At 40.7% G+C, this 21718-nt stretch overlaps 14 non-coding genes across 14 annotated transcripts; all 14 read right to left on the bottom strand.

The window, feature by feature from the left end:
• Positions 1–713: 713 nt before the first annotated feature.
• On the bottom strand, positions 714–786 carry trnam-cau (transfer RNA methionine (anticodon CAU)). Its single transcript has one exon. It is a non-coding gene; the product is annotated as a tRNA-Met (tRNA).
• A 273-nt stretch (positions 787–1059) lies between these two features.
• Positions 1060–1132, bottom strand: trnam-cau (transfer RNA methionine (anticodon CAU)). The gene has a single exon. It is a non-coding gene; the product is annotated as a tRNA-Met (tRNA).
• A 3009-nt stretch (positions 1133–4141) lies between these two features.
• trnat-cgu (transfer RNA threonine (anticodon CGU)) lies at positions 4142–4214 on the bottom strand. Its single transcript has one exon. It is a non-coding gene; the product is annotated as a tRNA-Thr (tRNA).
• Positions 4215–4485: 271 nt separating this feature from the next.
• Positions 4486–4558, bottom strand: trnam-cau (transfer RNA methionine (anticodon CAU)). Its single transcript has one exon. It is a non-coding gene; the product is annotated as a tRNA-Met (tRNA).
• Positions 4559–6550: 1992 nt separating this feature from the next.
• On the bottom strand, positions 6551–6623 carry trnam-cau (transfer RNA methionine (anticodon CAU)). Its single transcript has one exon. It is a non-coding gene; the product is annotated as a tRNA-Met (tRNA).
• A 1654-nt stretch (positions 6624–8277) lies between these two features.
• On the bottom strand, positions 8278–8350 carry trnam-cau (transfer RNA methionine (anticodon CAU)). Its single transcript has one exon. It is a non-coding gene; the product is annotated as a tRNA-Met (tRNA).
• Positions 8351–9304: 954 nt separating this feature from the next.
• Positions 9305–9377, bottom strand: trnam-cau (transfer RNA methionine (anticodon CAU)). The gene has a single exon. It is a non-coding gene; the product is annotated as a tRNA-Met (tRNA).
• Positions 9378–10353: 976 nt separating this feature from the next.
• On the bottom strand, positions 10354–10426 carry trnam-cau (transfer RNA methionine (anticodon CAU)). Its single transcript has one exon. It is a non-coding gene; the product is annotated as a tRNA-Met (tRNA).
• Positions 10427–11744: 1318 nt separating this feature from the next.
• On the bottom strand, positions 11745–11817 carry trnam-cau (transfer RNA methionine (anticodon CAU)). The gene has a single exon. It is a non-coding gene; the product is annotated as a tRNA-Met (tRNA).
• Positions 11818–12089: 272 nt separating this feature from the next.
• Positions 12090–12162, bottom strand: trnam-cau (transfer RNA methionine (anticodon CAU)). The gene has a single exon. It is a non-coding gene; the product is annotated as a tRNA-Met (tRNA).
• A 7240-nt stretch (positions 12163–19402) lies between these two features.
• On the bottom strand, positions 19403–19475 carry trnam-cau (transfer RNA methionine (anticodon CAU)). Its single transcript has one exon. It is a non-coding gene; the product is annotated as a tRNA-Met (tRNA).
• A 265-nt stretch (positions 19476–19740) lies between these two features.
• trnam-cau (transfer RNA methionine (anticodon CAU)) lies at positions 19741–19813 on the bottom strand. Its single transcript has one exon. It is a non-coding gene; the product is annotated as a tRNA-Met (tRNA).
• Positions 19814–20676: 863 nt separating this feature from the next.
• On the bottom strand, positions 20677–20749 carry trnam-cau (transfer RNA methionine (anticodon CAU)). Its single transcript has one exon. It is a non-coding gene; the product is annotated as a tRNA-Met (tRNA).
• Positions 20750–21021: 272 nt separating this feature from the next.
• trnam-cau (transfer RNA methionine (anticodon CAU)) lies at positions 21022–21094 on the bottom strand. The gene has a single exon. It is a non-coding gene; the product is annotated as a tRNA-Met (tRNA).
• Between the last annotated feature and the right edge of the window lie 624 nt (positions 21095–21718).

The raw sequence follows: 21718 nt of genomic DNA, 5'->3' as shown, positions 1-21718 counted from the left end.
ACAGCATTGCTGCCCCGTGTGAGGATCGAACTCACGACCTTCAGATTATGAGACTGAGGCGCTGCATGCTGCACCAACGAGGCACATTAAAGCATTAAGTGTAAGAAAAAATATAGATACCGACCTTCAGATTTTGACAGTGACGTTGTAAGCACCGTGCCAAAATGTATGGTCTGAAAGTCCACAACACCTAAGAAAAAAACAATGATTTCATTCTAAAGTAAAAAATATAGATATGGATACCGACCTTCAGATTTTGACAGTGACGTTGTAAGCACCGTGACAAAAGTATGTATAGTCTGAACGTCCAATTCCACTGAGAATTAATTTTCACTTCATCTTCAGAAAACACTGTTTTTTTAAAAGCTTTGCTGCCCCGTGTGAGGATCGAACTCACGACCTTCAGATTATGAGACTGACGCACTGCCTGCTGCGCCAACGAGGCACTTTTAAACATTAAGCGTAAAGAAAAAATATCGATAACGACTTTCACTTTTTGACAGTGACGTTGTAAGCACCGTGCCAAAATGTATGGTCTGAAAAACCACAACACCTGAGAAAAAAACAATGATTTCATTCTAAAGTAAAACAATTTGATATCGACCTTTAGATGTGGTTTCCACCGTGACAAAAGTATGTATTGTCTGGAAGTCCAAAACCACTGAGAATTAATTTTCACCTCTCAGACAACACTGTCGTTTTATAAGCTTTGCTGCCCCGTGTGAGGATCGAACTCACGACCTTCAGATTATGAGACTGACGCGCTGCCTGCTGCGCCAACGAGGCACTTCTAAACATTAAGCGTAAAGAGAAAAATATCGATAACGACCTTCAGATTTTGACAGTGACGTTGTAAGCACCGTGCCAAAATGTATGGTCTGAAAGTCCACATCACCTGAGAAAAAAAATATGATTTCATTCTAAAGTAAAAAATATAGATATCGACCTTAAGATGTGGTATCCACTGTGACAAAAGTATGTATTGTCTGAAAGTCCAAAACAACTGAGAATTAATTTTCACTTCATCTTCAGACAACACTGTCTTTTTAAAAGCTTTGCTGCCCCGTGTGAGGATCGAACTCACGACCTTCAGATTATGAGACTGACGCGCTACCTACTGCGCTAACGAAGCACATTTAATCGACAAATCGAAAGAAAAAAATATCAATACCGACCTTCACTTTTTGACAGTGACGTTGTAAGCACCGTGCCAAAATGTATGGTCTGAAAAACCACAACACCTGAGAAAAAAACAATGATTTCATTCTAAAGTAAAACAATTTGATATCGACCTTAAGATGTGGTTTCCACCGTGACAAAAGTATGTATTGTCTGAAAGTCCAAAACATCTGAGAATTAAATTTCACTTCATCTTCAGAGAACACTTTCTTTTTAAAATCTTTGCTGCCCCGTGTGAGGATCGAACACGCGACCTTCAGATTATGAGACTGACGCGCTACCTACTGCGCTAACGAAGCACATTTAATCAACAAATCTAAAGAAAAAATTATCGATACCGACCTCCACTTTTTGACAGTGACGTTGTAAGCACCGTGCCAAAATGTATGGTCTGAAAAACCACAACACCTGAGAAAAAAACTATGATTTCATTCTAAAGTAAAACAATTTGATATCGACCTTAAGATGTGGTTTCCACCGTGACAAAAGTATGTATTGTCTGAAAGTCCAAAACCACTGAGAATTTATTTTCACCATCAGACAACAGTCTTTTTATAAGCTTTGCTGCCCCGTGTGAGAATCGAACTCACGACCTTCAAATTATGAGACTGCCGCGCTGCCTGCTGCACCAACGAGGCACATTAAATCGTTAAGTGTAAGAAAAAATATCGATACCGACCTTCAGATTTTGACGCTGACGTTGTAAGCACCGTGCCAAAATGTATGGTCTGAAAGTCCACAACACCTGAGAAAAAAACTATGATTTCATTCGAAAGTAAGAAATATAGATATCGACCTTAAGATGTGGTATCCACCGAAACAAAAGTATGTATTGACTGAAAGTCCAAAACATCTGAGAATTAATTGTCACTTATTCTTCAGAGAACACTTTCTTTTTAAAATCTTTGCTGCCCCGTGTGAGGATCTAACTCACGACCTTCAGATTATGATACTGACGCGCTACCTACTGCGCTAACGAAGCACATTTAATCATGAAATCGAAAGAAAAAATTATCGATACCGACCTTCACTTTTTGACAGTGACGTTGTAAGCACCGTGCCAAAATGTATGGTCTGAAAAACCACAACACCTGAGAAAAAAACTATGATTTCATTCTAAAGTAAAAAATATAGATATCGACCTTAAGATGTGGTATCCACTGTGACAAAAGTATGTATTGTCTGGAAGTCCAAAACCACTGAGAATTAATTTTCACTTCATCTTCAGACAACACTTTCTTATTAACAGCATTGCTGCCCCGTGTGAGGATCGAACTAACGACCTTCAGATTATGAGACTGAGGCGCTACCTACTGCGCTAACGAGGCACATCTAATCAAAAATTCGAAAGAGAAAATTATCAATACCGACCTTCACTTTTTGACAGTGACGTTGTAAGCACCGTGCCAAAATGTATGGTCTGAAAAACCACAACACCTGAGAAAAAAACAATGATTTCATTCTAAAGTAAAAAATATAGATATCGACCTTAAGATGTGGTATCCACTGTGACAAAAGTATGTATTGTCTGAAAGTCCGAAACAACTGAGAATTAATTTTCACTTCATCTTCGGACAACACTGTCTTTTTAACAGCTTTGCTGCCCCGTGTGAGGATGTAACTCACGACCTTCAGATTATGAGACTGATGCGCTGCCTGCTGCACCAACGAGGCACATTAAATCATTAAGTGTAAGAAAAAATATCGATACCGACCTTCAGATTTTGACAGAGACGTTGTAAGCACCGTGCCAAAATGTATGGTCTGAAAGTCCACATCACCTGAGAAAAAAACAATGATTTCATTCTAAAGTAAAAAATATAGATATCGACCTTAAGATGTGGTATCCACTGTGACAAAAGTATGTATTGTCTGAAAGTCCAAAACAACTGAGAATTAATTTTCCCTTCATTTTCAGACAACACTGTTTTTTTAAAAGCTTTGCTGCCCCGTGTGAGGATCGAAATCACGACCTTCAAATTATGAGACTGACGCGCTACCTACTGCGCTAACGAAGCACATTTAATCAACAAATCGAAAGAAAAGATTATCGATACCGACCTTCACTTTTTGACAGTGACGTTGTAAGCACCGTGCCAAAATGTATGGTCTGAAAAACCACAACACCTGAGAAAAAAACTATGATTTCATTCTAAAGTAAAACAATTTGATATCGACCTTAAGATGTGGTTTCCACCGTGACAAAAGTATGTATTGTCTTAAAGTCCAAAACCACTGAGAATTAATTTTCACTCTCAGACAACAGTCTTTTTATAAGCTTTGCTGCCCCTTGTGAGGATGGAACTCACGACCTTCAGATTATGAGACTGACTCGCTGCCTGCTGCACCAACGAGGCAAATGAAATCATTTAGTGTAAGAAAAAATATCGATACCGACCTTCAGATTTTGACAGTGACGTTGTAAGCACCGTATCAAAATGTATGGTCTGAAAAACCACAACACCTGAGAAAAAAATTATGATTTCATTCTAAAGTAAAACAATTTGATATCGACCTTAAGATGTGGTTTCCACCGTGACAAAAGTATGTATTGTCTGAAAGTCCAAAACCACTGAGAATTAATTTTCACCTTCAGACAACACTGTCTTCCTATAAGCTTTGCTGCCCCTTGTGAGGATCGAACTCACGACCTTCAGATTATGAGACTGACGCGCTACCTACTGCGCTAACGAAGTAGATTTAATCAACAAATCGAAAGAAAAAAATATCGATACCGACCTTCACTTTTTGACAGTGACGTTGTAAGCACCGTGCCAAAATGTATGGTCTGAAAAACCACAACACCTGAGAAAAAAACTATGATTTCATTCTAAAGTAAAACAATTTGATATCGACCTTAAGATGTGGTTTCCACCGTGACAAAAGTATGTATTGTCTGAAAGTCCAAAACCACTGAGAATTTATTTTCACCATCAGTGAACAGTCTTTTTATAAGCTTTGCTGCCCCGTGTGAGAATCGAACTCACGACCTTCAAATTACGAGACTGACGCGCTGCCTGCTGCACCAACGAGGCACATTAAATCGTTAAGTGTAAGAAAAAATATCGATACCGACCTTCAGATTTTGACGCTGACGTTGTAAGCACCGTGCCAAAATGTATGGTCTGAAAGTCCACATCACCTGAGAAAAAAAATATGATTTCATTCTAAAGTAAAAAATATAGATATCGACCTTAAGATGTGGTATCCACTGTGACAAAAGTATGTATTGTCTGAAAGTCCAAAACAACTGAGAATTAATTTTCACTTCATCTTCAGACAACACTGTCTTTTTAAAAGCTTTGCTGCCCCGTGTGAGGATCGAACTCACGACCTTCAGATTATGAGACTGACGCGCTACCTACTGCGCTAACGAAGCACATTTAATCGACAAATCGAAAGAAAAAAATATCAATACCGACCTTCACTTTTTGACAGTGACGTTGTAAGCACCGTGCCAAAATGTATGGTCTGAAAAACCACAACACCTGAGAAAAAAACAATGATTTCATTCTAAAGTAAAACAATTTGATATCGACCTTAAGATGTGGTTTCCACCGTGACAAAAGTATGTATTGTCTGAAAGTCCAAAACATCTGAGAATTAAATTTCACTTCATCTTCAGAGAACACTTTCTTTTTAAAATCTTTGCTGCCCCGTGTGAGGATCGAACACGCGACCTTCAGATTATGAGACTGACGCGCTACCTACTGCGCTAACGAAGCACATTTAATCAACAAATCTAAAGAAAAAATTATCGATACCGACCTCCACTTTTTGACAGTGACGTTGTAAGCACCGTGCCAAAATGTATGGTCTGAAAAACCACAACACCTGAGAAAAAAACTATGATTTCATTCTAAAGTAAAACAATTTGATATCGACCTTAAGATGTGGTTTCCACCGTGACAAAAGTATGTATTGTCTGAAAGTCCAAAACCACTGAGAATTTATTTTCACCATCAGACAACAGTCTTTTTATAAGCTTTGCTGCCCCGTGTGAGAATCGAACTCACGACCTTCAAATTATGAGACTGCCGCGCTGCCTGCTGCACCAACGAGGCACATTAAATCGTTAAGTGTAAGAAAAAATATCGATACCGACCTTCAGATTTTGACGCTGACGTTGTAAGCACCGTGCCAAAATGTATGGTCTGAAAGTCCACAACACCTGAGAAAAAAACTATGATTTCATTCGAAAGTAAGAAATATAGATATCGACCTTAAGATGTGGTATCCACCGAAACAAAAGTATGTATTGACTGAAAGTCCAAAACATCTGAGAATTAATTGTCACTTATTCTTCAGAGAACACTTTCTTTTTAAAATCTTTGCTGCCCCGTGTGAGGATCTAACTCACGACCTTCAGATTATGATACTGACGCGCTACCTACTGCGCTAACGAAGCACATTTAATCATGAAATCGAAAGAAAAAATTATCGATACCGACCTTCACTTTTTGACAGTGACGTTGTAAGCACCGTGCCAAAATGTATGGTCTGAAAAACCACAACACCTGAGAAAAAAACTATGATTTCATTCTAAAGTAAAAAATATAGATATCGACCTTAAGATGTGGTATCCACTGTGACAAAAGTATGTATTGTCTGGAAGTCCAAAACCACTGAGAATTAATTTTCACTTCATCTTCAGACAACACTTTCTTATTAACAGCATTGCTGCCCCGTGTGAGGATCGAACTAACGACCTTCAGATTATGAGACTGAGGCGCTACCTACTGCGCTAACGAGGCACATCTAATCAAAAATTCGAAAGAGAAAATTATCAATACCGACCTTCACTTTTTGACAGTGACGTTGTAAGCACCGTGCCAAAATGTATGGTCTGAAAAACCACAACACCTGAGAAAAAAACAATGATTTCATTCTAAAGTAAAAAATATAGATATCGACCTTAAGATGTGGTATCCACTGTGACAAAAGTATGTATTGTCTGAAAGTCCGAAACAACTGAGAATTAATTTTCACTTCATCTTCGGACAACACTGTCTTTTTAACAGCTTTGCTGCCCCGTGTGAGGATGTAACTCACGACCTTCAGATTATGAGACTGACGCGCTGCCTGCTGCACCAACGAGGCACATTAAATCATTAAGTGTAAGAAAAAATATCGATACCGACCTTCAGATTTTGACAGAGACGTTGTAAGCACCGTGCCAAAATGTATGGTCTGAAAGTCCACATCACCTGAGAAAAAAACAATGATTTCATTCTAAAGTAAAAAATATAGATATCGACCTTAAGATGTGGTATCCACTGTGACAAAAGTATGTATTGTCTGAAAGTCCAAAACAACTGAGAATTAATTTTCCCTTCATTTTCAGACAACACTGTTTTTTTAAAAGCTTTGCTGCCCCGTGTGAGGATCGAACTCACGACCTTCAAATTATGAGACTGACGCGCTACCTACTGCGCTAACGAAGCACATTTAATCAACAAATCGAAAGAAAAGATTATCGATACCGACCTTCACTTTTTGACAGTGACGTTGTAAGCACCGTGCCAAAATGTATGGTCTGAAAAACCACAACACCTGAGAAAAAAACTATGATTTCATTCTAAAGTAAAACAATTTGATATCGACCTTAAGATGTGGTTTCCACCGTGACAAAAGTATGTATTGTCTTAAAGTCCAAAACCACTGAGAATTAATTTTCACTCTCAGACAACAGTCTTTTTATAAGCTTTGCTGCCCCTTGTGAGGATGGAACTCACGACCTTCAGATTATGAGACTGACTCGCTGCCTGCTGCACCAACGAGGCAAATGAAATCATTTAGTGTAAGAAAAAATATCGATACCGACCTTCAGATTTTGACAGTGACGTTGTAAGCACCGTATCAAAATGTATGGTCTGAAAAACCACAACACCTGAGAAAAAAATTATGATTTCATTCTAAAGTAAAACAATTTGATATCGACCTTAAGATGTGGTTTCCACCGTGACAAAAGTATGTATTGTCTGAAAGTCCAAAACCACTGAGAATTAATTTTCACCTTCAGACAACACTGTCTTCCTATAAGCTTTGCTGCCCCTTGTGAGGATCGAACTCACGACCTTCAGATTATGAGACTGACGCGCTACCTACTGCGCTAACGAAGTAGATTTAATCAACAAATCGAAAGAAAAAAATATCGATACCGACCTTCACTTTTTGACAGTGACGTTGTAAGCACCGTGCCAAAATGTATGGTCTGAAAAACCACAACACCTGAGAAAAAAACTATGATTTCATTCTAAAGTAAAACAATTTGATATCGACCTTAAGATGTGGTTTCCACCGTGACAAAAGTATGTATTGTCTGAAAGTCCAAAACCAGTGAGAATTAATTTTCACCTTCAGACAACACTGTCTTTCTATAAGCTTTGCTGCCCCGTGTGAGGATCGAACTCACAACCTTCAGATTATGAGACTGACGCACTGCCTGCTGCGCCAACGAGGCACGTTTAAACATTGAGCGTAAAGAAAAAATATCGATAACGACCTTCAGATTTTGACGCTGACGTTGTAAGCACCGTGCCAAAATGTATGGTCTGAAAGTCCACATCACCTGAGAAAAAAACAATGATTTCATTCTAAAGTAAAAAATATAGATATGGATTCCGACCTTCAGATTTTGACAGTGACGTTGTAAGCACCGTGACAAAAGTATGTATCGTCTGAACGTCCAATACCACTGAGAATTAATTTTCACTTCATCTTCAGAAAACACTGTTTTTTTAAAAGCTTTGCTGCCCCGTGTGAGGATCGAACTCACGACCTTCAGATTATGAGACTGACGCCCTGCCTGCTGCGCCAACGAGGCATTTTTAAACATTAAGCGTAAAGAAAAAATATCGATAACGACTTTCACTTTTTGACAGTGACGTTGTAAGCACCGTGCCAAAATGTATGGTCTGAAAAACCACAACACCTGAGAAAAAAACTATGATTTCATTCTAAAGTAAAAAATATAGATATCGACCTTAAGATGTGGTATCCACTGTGACAAAAGTATGTATTGTCTGGAAGTCCAAAACCACTGAGAATTAATTTTCACTTCATCTTCAGACAACACTTTCTTATTGAAAGCTTTGCTGCCCTGTGTGAGGATCGAACTCACGACCTTCAGATTATGAGACTGACGCGCTACCTACTGCGCTAACGAGGCACATCTAATCAACAAATCGAAAGAAAAAATTATCAATACCGACCTTCACTTTTTGACAGTGACGTTGTAAGCACCGTGCTAAAATGTATGGTCTGAAAAACCACAACACCTGAGAAAAAAACAATGATTTCATTCTAAAGTAAAACAATTTGATATCGACCTTAAGATGTGGTTTCCACCGTGACAAAAGTATGTATTGTCTGAAAGTCCAAAACCACTGAGAATTAATTTTCACCTTCAGACAACACTGTCTTTTTATAAGGTTTGCTGCCCCGTGTGAGGATCGAACTCACAACCTTCAGCTTATGAGACTGACGCGCTACCTACTTCGCTAACGAAGCACATTTAATCAACAAATCAAAAGAAAAAATTAGCGATACCGACCTTCACTTTTTGACAGTGACGTTGTAAGCACGGTGCCAAAAGGTATGGTCTGAAAAACCACAACACCTGAGAAAAAAACAATGATTTCATTCTAAAGTAAAACAATTTGATATCGACCTTAAGATGTGGTTTCCACCGTGACAAAAGTATGTATTGTCTGAAAGTCCAAAACCAGTGAGAATTAATTTTCACCTTCAGACAACACTGTCTTTCTATAAGCTTTGCTGCCCCGTGTGAGGATGGAACTCACGACCTTCAGATTATGAGACTGACGCACTGCCTGCTGCGCCAACGAGGCACTTTTAAACATTGAGCGTAAAGAAAACATATCGATAACGACCTTCAGATTTTGACAGTGACGTTGTAAGCACCGTGCCAAAATGTATGGTCTGAAAAACCACAACACCTGAGAAAAAAACAATGATTTCATTCTAAAGTAAAAAATATAGATATCGACCTTAAGATGTGGTATCCACTGTGACAAAAGTATGTATTGTCTGGAAGTCCAAAACCACTGAGAATTAATTTTCACTTCATCTTCAGACAACACTTTCTTATTAACAGCATTGCTGCCCCGTGTGAGGATCGAACTCACGACCTTCAGATTATGAGACTGAGGCGCTACCTACTGTGCTAACGAGGCACACCTAATCAACAATTCGAAAGAAAAAATTATCAATACCGACCTTCACTTTTTGACAGTGACGTTGTAAGCACCGTGCCAAAAGGTATGGTCTGAAAAACCACAACACCTGAGAAAAAAACAATGATTTCATTCTAAAGTAAAACAATTTGATATCGACCTTAAGATTAAGTTTCCACCGTGACAAAAGTATGTATTGTCTGAAAGTCCAAAACCAGTGAGAATTAATTTTCACCTTCAGACAACACTGTCTTTCTATAAGCTTTGCTGCCCCGTGTGAGGATCGAACTCACAACCTTCAGATTATGAGACTGACGCACTGCCTGCTGCGCCAACGAGGCACGTTTAAACATTGAGCGTAAAGAAAAAATATCGATAACGACCTTCAGATTTTGACAGTGACGTTGTAAGCACCGTGCCAAAATGTATGGTCTGAAAGTCCACATCACCTGAGAAAAAAACAATGATTTCATTCTAAAGTAAAAAATATAGATATGGATTCCGACCTTCAGATTTTGACAGTGACGTTGTAAGCACCGTGACAAAAGTATGTATCGTCTGAACGTCCAATACCACTGAGAATTAATTTTCACTTCATCTTCAGAAAACACTGTTTTTTTAAAAGCTTTGCTGCCCCGTGTGAGGATCGAACTCACGACCTTCAGATTATGAGACTGACGCCCTGCCTGCTGCGCCAACGAGGCACTTTTAAACATTAAGCGTAAAGAAAAAATATCGATAACGACTTTCACTTTTTGACAGTGACGTTGTAAGCACCGTGCCAAAATGTATGGTCTGAAAAACCACAACACCTGAGAAAAAAACAATGATTTCATTCTAAAGTAAAAAATATAGATATCGACCTTAAGATGTGGTATCCACTGTGACAAAAGTATGTATTGTCTGGAAGTCCAAAACCACTGAGAATTAATTTTCACTTCATCTTCAGACAACACTTTCTTATTAAAAGCTTTGCTGCCCTGTGTGAGGATCGAACTCACGACCTTCAGATTATGAGACTGACGCGCTACCTACTGCGCTAACGAGGCACATCTAATCAACAAATCGAAAGAAAAAATTATCAATACCGACCTTCACTTTTTGACAGTGACGTTGTAAGCACCGTGCTAAAATGTATGGTCTGAAAAACCACAACACCTGAGAAAAAAACAATGATTTCATTCTAAAGTAAAACAATTTGATATCGACCTTAAAGTGTGGTTTCCACCGTGACAAAAGTATGTATTGTCTGAAAGTCCAAAACCACTGAGAATTAATTTTCACCTTCAGACAACACTGTGTTTTTATAAGGTTTGCTGCCCCGTGTGAGGATCGAACTCACAACCTTCAGCTTATGAGACTGACGCGCTACCTACTTCGCTAACGAAGCACATTTAATCAACAAATCGAAAGAAAAAATTAGCGATACCGACCTTCACTTTTTGACAGTGACGTTGTAAGCACCGTGCCAAAATGTATGGTCTGAAAGTCCACAATACCTGAGAAAAAAACTATTATTTCATTCTAAAGTAAAAAATATAGATATCGACCTTAAGATGTGGTATCCACCGTGACAAAAGTATGTATTGTCTGAAAGTCCAAAACATCTGAGAATTAATTTTCACTTCATCTTCAGAGAACACTTTCTTTTTAAAATCTTTGCTGCCCCATGTGAGGATCGAACACGCGATCTTCAGATTATGAGACTGACGCGCTACCTACTGCGCTAACGAAGCACATTTAATAAAAAAATCGAAAGAAAAAAATATCGATACCGACCTTCACTTTTTGACAGTGACGTTGTAAGCACCGTGCCAAAAGGTATGGTCTGAAAAACCACAACACCTGAGAAAAAAACAATGATTTCATTCTAAAGTAAAACAATTTGATATCGACCTTAAGATGTGGTTTCCACCGTGACAAAAGTATGTATTGTCTGAAAGTCCAAAACCAGTGAGAATTAATTTTCACCTTCAGACAACACTGTCTTTCTATAAGCTTTGCTGCCCCGTGTGAGGATGGAACTCACGACCTTCAGATTATGAGACTGACGCACTGCCTGCTGCGCCAACGAGGCACTTTTAAACATTGAGCGTAAAGAAAACATATCGATAACGACCTTCAGATTTTGACAGTGACGTTGTAAGCACCGTGCCAAAATGTATGGTCTGAAAGTCCACATCACCTGAGAAAAAAACAATGATTTCATTCTAAAGTAAAAAATATAGATATGGATTCCGACCTTCAGATTTTGACAGTGACGTTGTAAGCACCGTGACAAAAGTATGTATCGTCTGAACGTCCAATACCACTGAGAATTAATTTTCACTTCATCTTCAGAAAACAGTGTTTTTTTAAAAGCTTTGCTGCCCCGTGTGAGGATCGAACTCACGACCTTCAGATTATGAGACTGACGCGCTGCCTGCTGCGCCAACGAGGCACGTTTAAACATTAAGCGTAAAGAAAAAATATCGATAACGACTTTCACTTTTTGACAGTGACGTTGTAAGCACCGTGCCAAAATGTATGGTCTGAAAAACCACAACACCTGAGAAAAAAACAATGATTTCATTCTAAAGTAAAAAATATAGATATCGACCTTAAGATGTGGTATCCACTGTGACAAAAGTATGTATTGTCTGGAAGTCCAAAACCACTGAGAATTAATTTTCACTTCATCTTCAGACAACACTTTCTTATTAACAGCATTGCTGCCCCGTGTGAGGATCGAACTCACGACCTTCAGATTATGAGACTGAGGCGCTACCTACTGTGCTAACGAGGCACATCTAATCAACAATTCGAAAGAAAAAATTATCAATACCGACCTTCACTTTTTGACAGTGACATTGTAAGCACCGTGCCAAAAGGTATGGTCTGAAAAACCACAACACCTGAGAAAAAACAATGATTTCATTCTAAAGTAAAACAATTTGATATCGACCTTAAGATGTGGTTTCCACCGTGACAAAAGTATGTATTGTCTGAAAGTCCAAAACCAGTGAGAATTAATTTTCACCTTCAGACAACACTGTCTTTCTATAAGCTTTGCTGCCCCGTGTGAGGATCAAACTCACGACCTTCAGATTATGAGACTGACGCACTGCCTGCTGCGCCAACGAGGCAGTTTTAAACATTGAGCGTAAAGAAAAAATATCGATAACGACTGTTACGTTCCCCAGTTTCTGTTGTGGTTTGTGTATTATCATGTATGTATTTCAGGAGATGGATTCCTGAAGTTATCAACGAGCAGCTGATTGAGCAATCAACATTGATTGTTTGGAGAGCTGACCCCGCCCCCCCTCATCAGGACGCAGCTGTCTCCAATTACTAACTTCTTCTGAAGCTATATAAGCCCCAGTTCTGTTGCTCAGAAGGGAGATGATTGCTGAGAGACAAGGCTAATGGCTGAGGGTTATAGCATGTTGGTTGTTTCCAAGAATTTTGGTATGTACTGTGTCCGTTGTTGCTGAGGGAGCTGATTGGTTGTGTGTGTCAATAGGATGCAGTGTTTTGATTATTGACTTACATTTGTGTAATTCTGTTTCATTTGTTCCCAGGGGGGAAGGGGAAGGCACCTAGGGAGTGTTTAGGCAAGAGGCCCGCGGGCATACATATACCCGTAGTAGTTTGCTGTCTATGCACACTAGGAAAGACCTGGGCGGACCATCCCCTGTATTTTGGTTAGTGCACCAGGTGGTGCTAGATAGGTAAGTAGTGGGTAGTCAGGTAAGGTAGGAGAGGGGGCTTTGATATTTACTTTCTTTGCTTTGGTTCCGTCCAGCCCCTTTTTCCCAAACCTTACCACGTGAAGGAATAAATTCCCTGTTAACGGTATTCTCTGCCTATTCGTCATACTTGTTCACACCTACACTTCCCTACCTTATTCACAACAAGGAGAGTTAAGTTGTAGCAGGGTGTTGCGTTCCCTCTTTCTAGAGGCGTGCGTAACATAATGGGGGCTCATCCGGGATCCCATTAAAACCCCCCGGACCCTGCTGCACTGAGCTTTCTGTGATTTGTGAGTAAAGGGTGACTAGTTTAGTTTGTGGTTAGTTCAGTGTTGAGCGTCATAGCATTAGCTATTTGTTGGCTCTTGTGTTTGGTGTAGTAGTTTACAATGGCTACTTTTGATGTACAATCCTTTTTGGATAACCCGTCGTGGGAGGTGTTTAATAAGTGTCGTAAAAGTGATTTAATGACCTTGGCTGACCATTATTCATTGTCTATTTCGCACAATTTAGTTAAGGCGGAGGTTAAGAAACTAGTGTTAAATGTATTGTTAGAAGAGGAGGTGCTTGAGTTACCGCTGCCTGAACCTACTACCCCTGTAGGGGATGTTGCTGCTCCTGTAAGCCCGTCGGTTTCTGAGACCGAAGGCGAGGCTAAAGCTCCAGCCACATTGCCCCGTTTTGATCCGCTCTCCCCACTGTCAACTGGTGATGCCAGAAGGGATGTCCGTTCTATACAGTTTCAACTGGAAGCGGAAGAGAGAGCCCAAATTAGGCGAGAAAATCTCCAGTTAGAAATCTGTAAAATAGAGGCTGAAAAAGAAAGAGAACAGCGGCAGTTGGAAATCTGTAAAATAGAGGCTGAAAAAGAAAGAGAACAGCGGCAGATGGATTTGAAAATGCGCCAAATGGAATTGGAGGCAGAGACATCGAGGCTAGCCTTTGTTCCTACTGTGCCTGTTAGTGAGTCGTCCTCACCAGCTGGAGTTTCCAACACGTTTGACATTAGTAGGCAGATTGCCTTAGTACCTTTGTTTAGAGAATCAGAGGTTGACTCCTATTTTTGTGTGTTTGAACGTATAGCCGTAGCCTTGAAATGGCCTGAAGAAGTATGGTGCTTATTACTTCAGTGTAAATTAACTGGAAAAGCCCAAGAGGTTTTATCAGCGCTACCTTTGGAAGATAGTTTGAACTATGAAGTGGTCAAAGCTACCGTTCTTCGTGCTTATGAGCTTGTGCCTGAGGCATACCGACAGAGATTTAGGTCTCATAGAAAGTCTCCTAGTAAGACTTATGTGGAATTTGCTAGAGACAAGGGAAATCTGTTTGATAAATGGCATGCTGCTAGTAAGGTAACTGATTTCAACTCTCTCCGGGAGTTAATTTTGTTGGAAGAGTTTAAAAATTGCTTACCCGAACGCATTGTAGTATACCTAAATGAACAGAAAGTATCCTCCCTGTCAGAAGCGTCTGTGTTGGCAGACGAGTTTGTATTGACGCACAAGAGTGTGTTTTCGGCTCATACTGAGAGTAGAGCTACTGAGTTGCCTACTTTTAGTCCCAGTCGGCCCACAGTATATCAAGCACGCCAGAAAAATGAGCGTCCCTGTTTCTATTGTCATAAAGTGGGACATGTGATTAATGATTGCTTCCTACTAAAACGCAAACAAGGGATGCCTTTTCGTGCCAAGCCGCCAACAGGTGTTGGGCTAATTCGTACTGTTGTGAGGTCTGAAACAAAACAGGTGCCTCAGGGTAACTGTAGTTTGAAAGTCTCAGTACCCGACCGCAGTTACGAACCGTTCATTTTTGAGGGGTTTGTGTCCATAGCGAATGACGAAGCATCTCAGCGTCCTGTTAAAATCCTTAGAGATACAGGGGCGGCGCAGTCATTTATATTGGTTGATGTGTTGCCCTTATCCGACAATACATACTGTGGTTCCAGTGTGTTAGTTCAGGGTATTGAAATGGGTTTTGTCCCAGTGCCGTTGCACTTTGTGAATGTACACTCTGAGTTAATCAGTGGAATATTCAGAGTAGGGGTACGTCCTAAGTTGCCAGTAAAAGGTGTGACCTTTATAATGGGTAACGATATTGCTGGAGGAAAGGTAGTACCCGTATTGGAAGTGTTGGATAAAAGTGACCACTCTCTCTCCAATGAGTTGGCACAGAGTTATCCCCATGTGTTCCCCGCTTGTGCTGTCACTCGTGCTCAGGCAAGACAAATGGGTGACGTGATAGATTTGTCAAAAACTGTTTTGTTTAAAGAAGTTGATCAAGAGGATGGGTTGTGTACTACCTCTAAGAAGCTGATCACCTCTGACAAACAGCCCAGGGGAAGTGAAATCGCGCCCCAATTACATGACATTCTTTTGACTGTCACCCCCGAGAAGGTGATTGAATGTCAAAAGGGAGACATCAGTCTTCGCAAGTGTTTTGCTTCGGTAACTTCCATTGAGGAAGCTAAAACTAAAGAGACTGCCTACTTTATGGAAGCAGGAGTTTTGATGCGTAAATGGGCAGCTCATGACACCGTTAGTGACTGGAGTGAAGTGTGTCAAGTGGTTGTTCCTACACCATTCCGACAGCAGGTGCTGTCACTCGCCCATGACCAGGCGTGGTCCGGACACTTAGGGATCACGAAGACTTATAACCGAGTCCTTCGACATTTTTTTTGGCCAGGTTTGAAGTCTGACGTTGTCCAATTCTGTAAGACATGCCACGTATGTCAACTCACTGGGAAAGCGAATCAAACAGTTCCACGTGCGCCGCTCTGCCCGATTCCTGTGGTGGGGGAACCGTTTGAAAAAGTGATAATTGATTGTGTAGGTCCATTGCCGAAAACCAGGTCAGGTAACCAGTTCTTACTAACAATAATGTGCAGTGCTACTCGATACCCAGAGGCTATTCCTCTACGGACAATAACGGCTAAGACTGTGGTGAAGGCATTAGTGAAGTTCTTCTCTACGTTTGGACTCCCTAAAGTAATCCAAACTGACCAGGGATCCAACTTTATGTCAAAGCTGTTCTCTAGTGTGTTAAAGACGCTGTGTATTTCCCATCAGGTCTCCAGTCCGTATCATCCAGAGAGTCAAGGGGCTCTCGAACGCTGGCATCAGACGCTGAAGGCAATGCTACGCAAGTATTGCATGGATACCAGTACTGATTGGGATGAGGGGGTGCCCTTTGTCTTATTTGCTATTAGGGAAACAATCCAAGAGTCCTTAGGGTTCAGCCCTGCTGACCTTGTGTTTGGACACACCCCACGGGGTCCGCTAAAGGTTTTGAAGGAGCATATCTTATCTCCTACACCCAGTAGCGCCCCTAAAAATGTGTTGGATTATGTCAGTAAGATACGGGAGAGACTGCACGCTGCAGGTGCATTAGCCCAAAAGTCTCTCTCCTCTACTCAAAAACGCATGAAGTTGCATTATGACAAAAAGGCTGTTGGCCGTTCTTTTGCACCAGGTGATCAAGTTTTAGTTTTGTTGCCAATCCCTGGCTCATCTCTGTCAGCACGTTTTTCTGGACCATATCTTGTGGAAAAGAAACTCAGTGACACCAATTATGTGATAAAGACCCCAGATCGGAGGCGTTCTTCCCGAATGTGTCATGTTAACATGCTGAAAGCATATTATATGCGTGATTCTCCCAACAGCTCCTCAAGAAAGCCTGTCCAGCCCGCCGTTTCCAGTGTGGCTGCGGTGGTGCTGAAGCCTGGCTGGTATCTAGAGGAGGATAAGGAGGATGGGTTGGAGTTACGCCATACGTTACAGCAGTGTGAACGCTTATGTAATTCAGAGATGCTGAAAAAGTTACCATCTCAAATGGAACATTTGGATAAAGACCAAACTAAGGATCTTGTCTTATTGATAAACAGTTTTCTCACTGTGTTTCAGGATGTTCCAAGTCGCACGTCCATCTTGGAACATGACGTGGATGTGGGGGACGCTGTTCCTATAAGTCAGCATCCGTACCGGGTTAATGCAAAGAAAAGGGAGGTAATGAAAAGTGAGGTAGCTTATTTATTACAGAATGACATGGCAAAACCCAGTAACAGCTCCTGGAGTTCCCCGTGTATTCTTGTTCCTAAGCCTGACGGTACGTCTCGCTTATGTACGGATTATCGTCGAGTAAATGCCGTTACAAAGACTGATTCTTTTCCTCTACCTCGCTTAGATGACTGCATTGATAGAATTGGCTCTGCTGCTTACGTTAGTAAATTAGATTTGCTAAAAGGTTATTGGCAGGTGCCTTTGACCTCTCGAGCTTCTGACATCTCGGCTTTCGTTACGCCAGATAACTTCGTACAATATTCTGTGATGCCCTTTGGAATGTGTAATGCACCTGCTACTTTTCAGCGGTTAGTTAACATTGTTTTTGCCGATGTACCAAATTGTACTGCTTATCTTGACGATGTGGTAATACATTCGTCTACTTGGTCTGATCATTTCGCCACCTTGAAAAGTGTGTTTCAGCGGTTGGCGAATGCTTCTTTAACCCTCAATTTGGCCAAGTGTGAGTTTGGGAAGGCTACAGTGACTTACTTGGGGAAACAAGTGGGACGAGGTCAAGTGCGCCCAGTAACTGGCAAAGTGGAAGCAATTGTTGCTTTTCCTGCTCCCACGACTCGCCGCCAGTTGCGCAGATTCCTGGGGATGGTAGGTTACTATCGTACTTTCTGTAAGAATTTCTCGACGGTAGTAGCTCCCCTTTCATCTCTGCTTAGTCCGACGGTACCATTTAAGTGGTCCCAGGACTGTAACTATGCTTTTGAGTCCGCTAAAGCGCTATTTTGTAGTGCCCCAGTGCTTGCCGCCCCCAACTTTGACAAACCTTTTAAGTTGGAGGTAGACGCTAGTATAGTGGGGGTGGGTGCGGTTCTCTTGCAGGAAGATGAAGATGGACTGGACCGACCCGTCAGTTTCTTCTCCCGTAAGTTCAACTCGTGTCAGTCAAGGTACTCCACAATTGAACAGGAAACGCTGGCTTTATTGCTAGCATTACAGTTCTTTGAGGTATATGTGGGTTCCAGTGCCTTGCCTGTAATGGTCTTCACGGACCATAATCCTTTGGTGTTCTTAAAGCAAATGTACAATCAGAACCGCCGCCTTATGCGGTGGGCTCTGATTGTACAAGGATATAATGTACAGATAGCCTATGTGAAGGGCTCGGCAAATGTGGTTGCCGACGCTCTATCACGGGTTTAGTAACTGGGGAAGCGTTGATTTTTGTTATTGCAAACTGTATGTTTGCATTTTTTGTGTTGGGCGTGTTACGTTCCCCAGTTTCTGTTGTGGTTTGTGTATTATCATGTATGTATTTCAGGAGATGGATTCCTGAAGTTATCAACGAGCAGCTGATTGAGCAATCAACATTGATTGTTTGGAGAGCTGACCCCGCCCCCCCTCATCAGGACGCAGCTGTCTCCAATTACTAACTTCTTCTGAAGCTATATAAGCCCCAGTTCTGTTGCTCAGAAGGGAGATGATTGCTGAGAGACAAGGCTAATGGCTGAGGGTTATAGCATGTTGGTTGTTTCCAAGAATTTTGGTATGTACTGTGTCCGTTGTTGCTGAGGGAGCTGATTGGTTGTGTGTGTCAATAGGATGCAGTGTTTTGATTATTGACTTACATTTGTGTAATTCTGTTTCATTTGTTCCCAGGGGGGAAGGGGAAGGCACCTAGGGAGTGTTTAGGCAAGAGGCCCGCGGGCATACATATACCCGTAGTAGTTTGCTGTCTATGCACACTAGGAAAGACCTGGGCGGACCATCCCCTGTATTTTGGTTAGTGCACCAGGTGGTGCTAGATAGGTAAGTAGTGGGTAGTCAGGTAAGGTAGGAGAGGGGGCTTTGATATTTACTTTCTTTGCTTTGGTTCCGTCCAGCCCCTTTTTCCCAAACCTTACCACGTGAAGGAATAAATTCCCTGTTAACGGTATTCTCTGCCTATTCGTCATACTTGTTCACACCTACACTTCCCTACCTTATTCACAACAAGGAGAGTTAAGTTGTAGCAGGGTGTTGCGTTCCCTCTTTCTAGAGGCGTGCGTAACAACGACCTTCAGATTTTGACAGTGACGTTGTAAGCACCGTGCCAAAATGTATGGTCTGAAAGTCCACAATACCTGAGAAAAAAACTATGATTTCATTCTAAAGTAAAAAATATAGATATATACCTTAAGATGTGGTATCCACCGTGACAAAAGTATGTATTGTCTGGAAGTCCAAAACCACTGAGAATTAATTTTCACTTCATCTTCAGACAACACTTTCTTATTAACAGCATTGCTGCCCCGTGTGAGGATCGAACTCACGACCTTCAGATTATGAGACTGAGGCGCTACCTACTGTGCTAACGAGGCACATCTAATCAACAATACGAAAGAAAAAATTATCAATTACCTTCACTTTTTGACAGTGACGTTGTAAGCACCGTGCCAAAAGGTATGGTCTGAAAAACCACAACACCTGAGAAAAAAACAATGATTTCATTCTAAAGTAAAACAATTTGATATCGACCTTAAGATGTGGTTTCCACCGTGACAAAAGTATGTATTGTCTGAAAGTCCAAAACCACTGAGAATTAATTTTCACCTTCAGACAACACTGTCTTTTTATAAGCTTTGCTACCCCGTGTGAGGATCGAACTCACGACCTTCAGATTATGAGACTGACGCGCTGCCTGCTGCGCCAACGAGGCACATTTAAACGTTAAGTGTAAAGAAAAAATATCGATAACGACCTTCAGATTTTGACAGTAACGTTGTAAGCACCGTGCCAAAATGTATGGTCTGAAAGTCCACATCACCTGAGAAAAAAACAATGATTTCATTCTAAAGTAAAAAATATAGATATCGACCTTAAGATGTGGTATCCACTGTGACAAAAGTATGTATTGTCTGAAAGTCCAAAACCACTGAGAATTTATTTTCACCATCAGACAACAGTCTTTTTATAAGCTTTGCTGCCCCGTGTGAGAATCGAACTCACGACCTTCAGATTATGAGACTGACGCGCTGCATGCTGCACCAACGTGGCACATTAAAGCATTAAGTGTAAGAAAAAATATAGATACCGACCTTCAGATTTTGACAGTGACGTTGTAAGCACCGTGCCAAAATGTATGGTCTGAAAGTCCAAAACATCTGAGAATTAATTGTCACTTATTCTTCAGACAACACTTTCTTTTTAAAATCTTTGCTGCCCCGTGTGAGGATCTAACTCAAGACCTTCAGATTATGAGACTGACGCGCTGCATGCTGCACCAACGTGGCACATTAAAGCATTAAGTGTAAGAAAAAATATAGATACCGACCTTCAGATTTTGACAGTGACGTTGTAAGCACCGTGCCAAAATGTATGGTCTGAAAGTCCACAACACCGAAGAAAAAAACAATGATTTCATTCTAAAGTAAAAAATATAGATATGGATACCGACCTTCAGATTTTGACAGTGACGTTGTAAGCACCGTGACAAAAGTATGTATCGTCTGAACGTCCAATTCCACTGAGAATTAATTTTCACTTCATCTTCAGAAAACACTGTTTTTTTAAAAGCTTTGCTGCCCCGTGTGAGGATCGAACTCACGACCTTCAGATTATGAGACTGACGCGCTGCCTGCTGCGCCAACGAGGCACTTTTAAACATTAAGCGTAAAGAAAAAATATCGATAACGACTTTCACTTTTTGACAGTGACGTTGTAAGCACCGTGCCAAAATGTATGGTCTGAAAAACCACAACACCTGAGAAAAAAACAATGATTTCATTCTAAAGTAAAAAATATAGATATCGACCTTAAGATGTGGTATCCACTGTGACAAAAGTATATATTGTCTGGAAGTGCAAAACCACTGAGAATTAATTTTCACTTCATCTTCAGACAACACTTTCTTATTAAAAGCTTTGCTGCCCTGTGTGAGGATCGAACTCACGACCTTCAGATTATGAGACTGACGCGCTACCTACTGCGCTAACGAGGCACATCTAATCAACAAATCGAAAGAAAAAATTATCAATACCGACCTTCACTTTTTGACAGTGACGTTGTAAGCACCGTGCCAAAATGTATGGTCTGAAAAACCACAACACCTGAGAAAAAAACAATGATTTCATTCTAAAGTAAAACAATTTGATATCGACCTTAAGATGTGGTTTAAACCGTGACAAAAGTATGTATTGTCTGAAAGTCCAAAACCACTGAGAATTAATTTTCACCTTCAGACAACACTGTCTTTTTATAAGGTTTGCTGCCCCGTGTGAGGATCGAACTCACAACCTTCAGCTTATGAGACTGACACGCTACCTACTTCGCTAACGAAGCACATTTAATCAACAAATCGAAAGAAAAAATTAGCGATACCGACCTTCACTTTTTGACAGTGACGTTGTACGCACCGTGCCAAAATGTATGGTCTGAAAGTCCACAATACCTGAGAAAAAAACTATGATTTCATTCTAAAGTAAAAAATATAGATATCGACCTTAAGATGTGGTATCCACCGTGACAAAAGTATGTATTGTCTGAAAGTCCAAAACATCTTAGAATTAATTTTCACTTCATCTTCAGAGAACACTTTCTTTTTAAATCTTTGCTGCCCCATGTG

This window comes from Salmo salar, chromosome 02 (assembly GCF_965601325.2).
Source record: "Salmo salar chromosome 02, fSalSal1, whole genome shotgun sequence".
NCBI classification, from domain to species: domain Eukaryota; kingdom Metazoa; phylum Chordata; class Actinopteri; order Salmoniformes; family Salmonidae; genus Salmo; species Salmo salar.
Note: the sequence above shows the minus strand (reverse complement) of the source record. Positions and strands in the feature narration are given on the sequence as shown.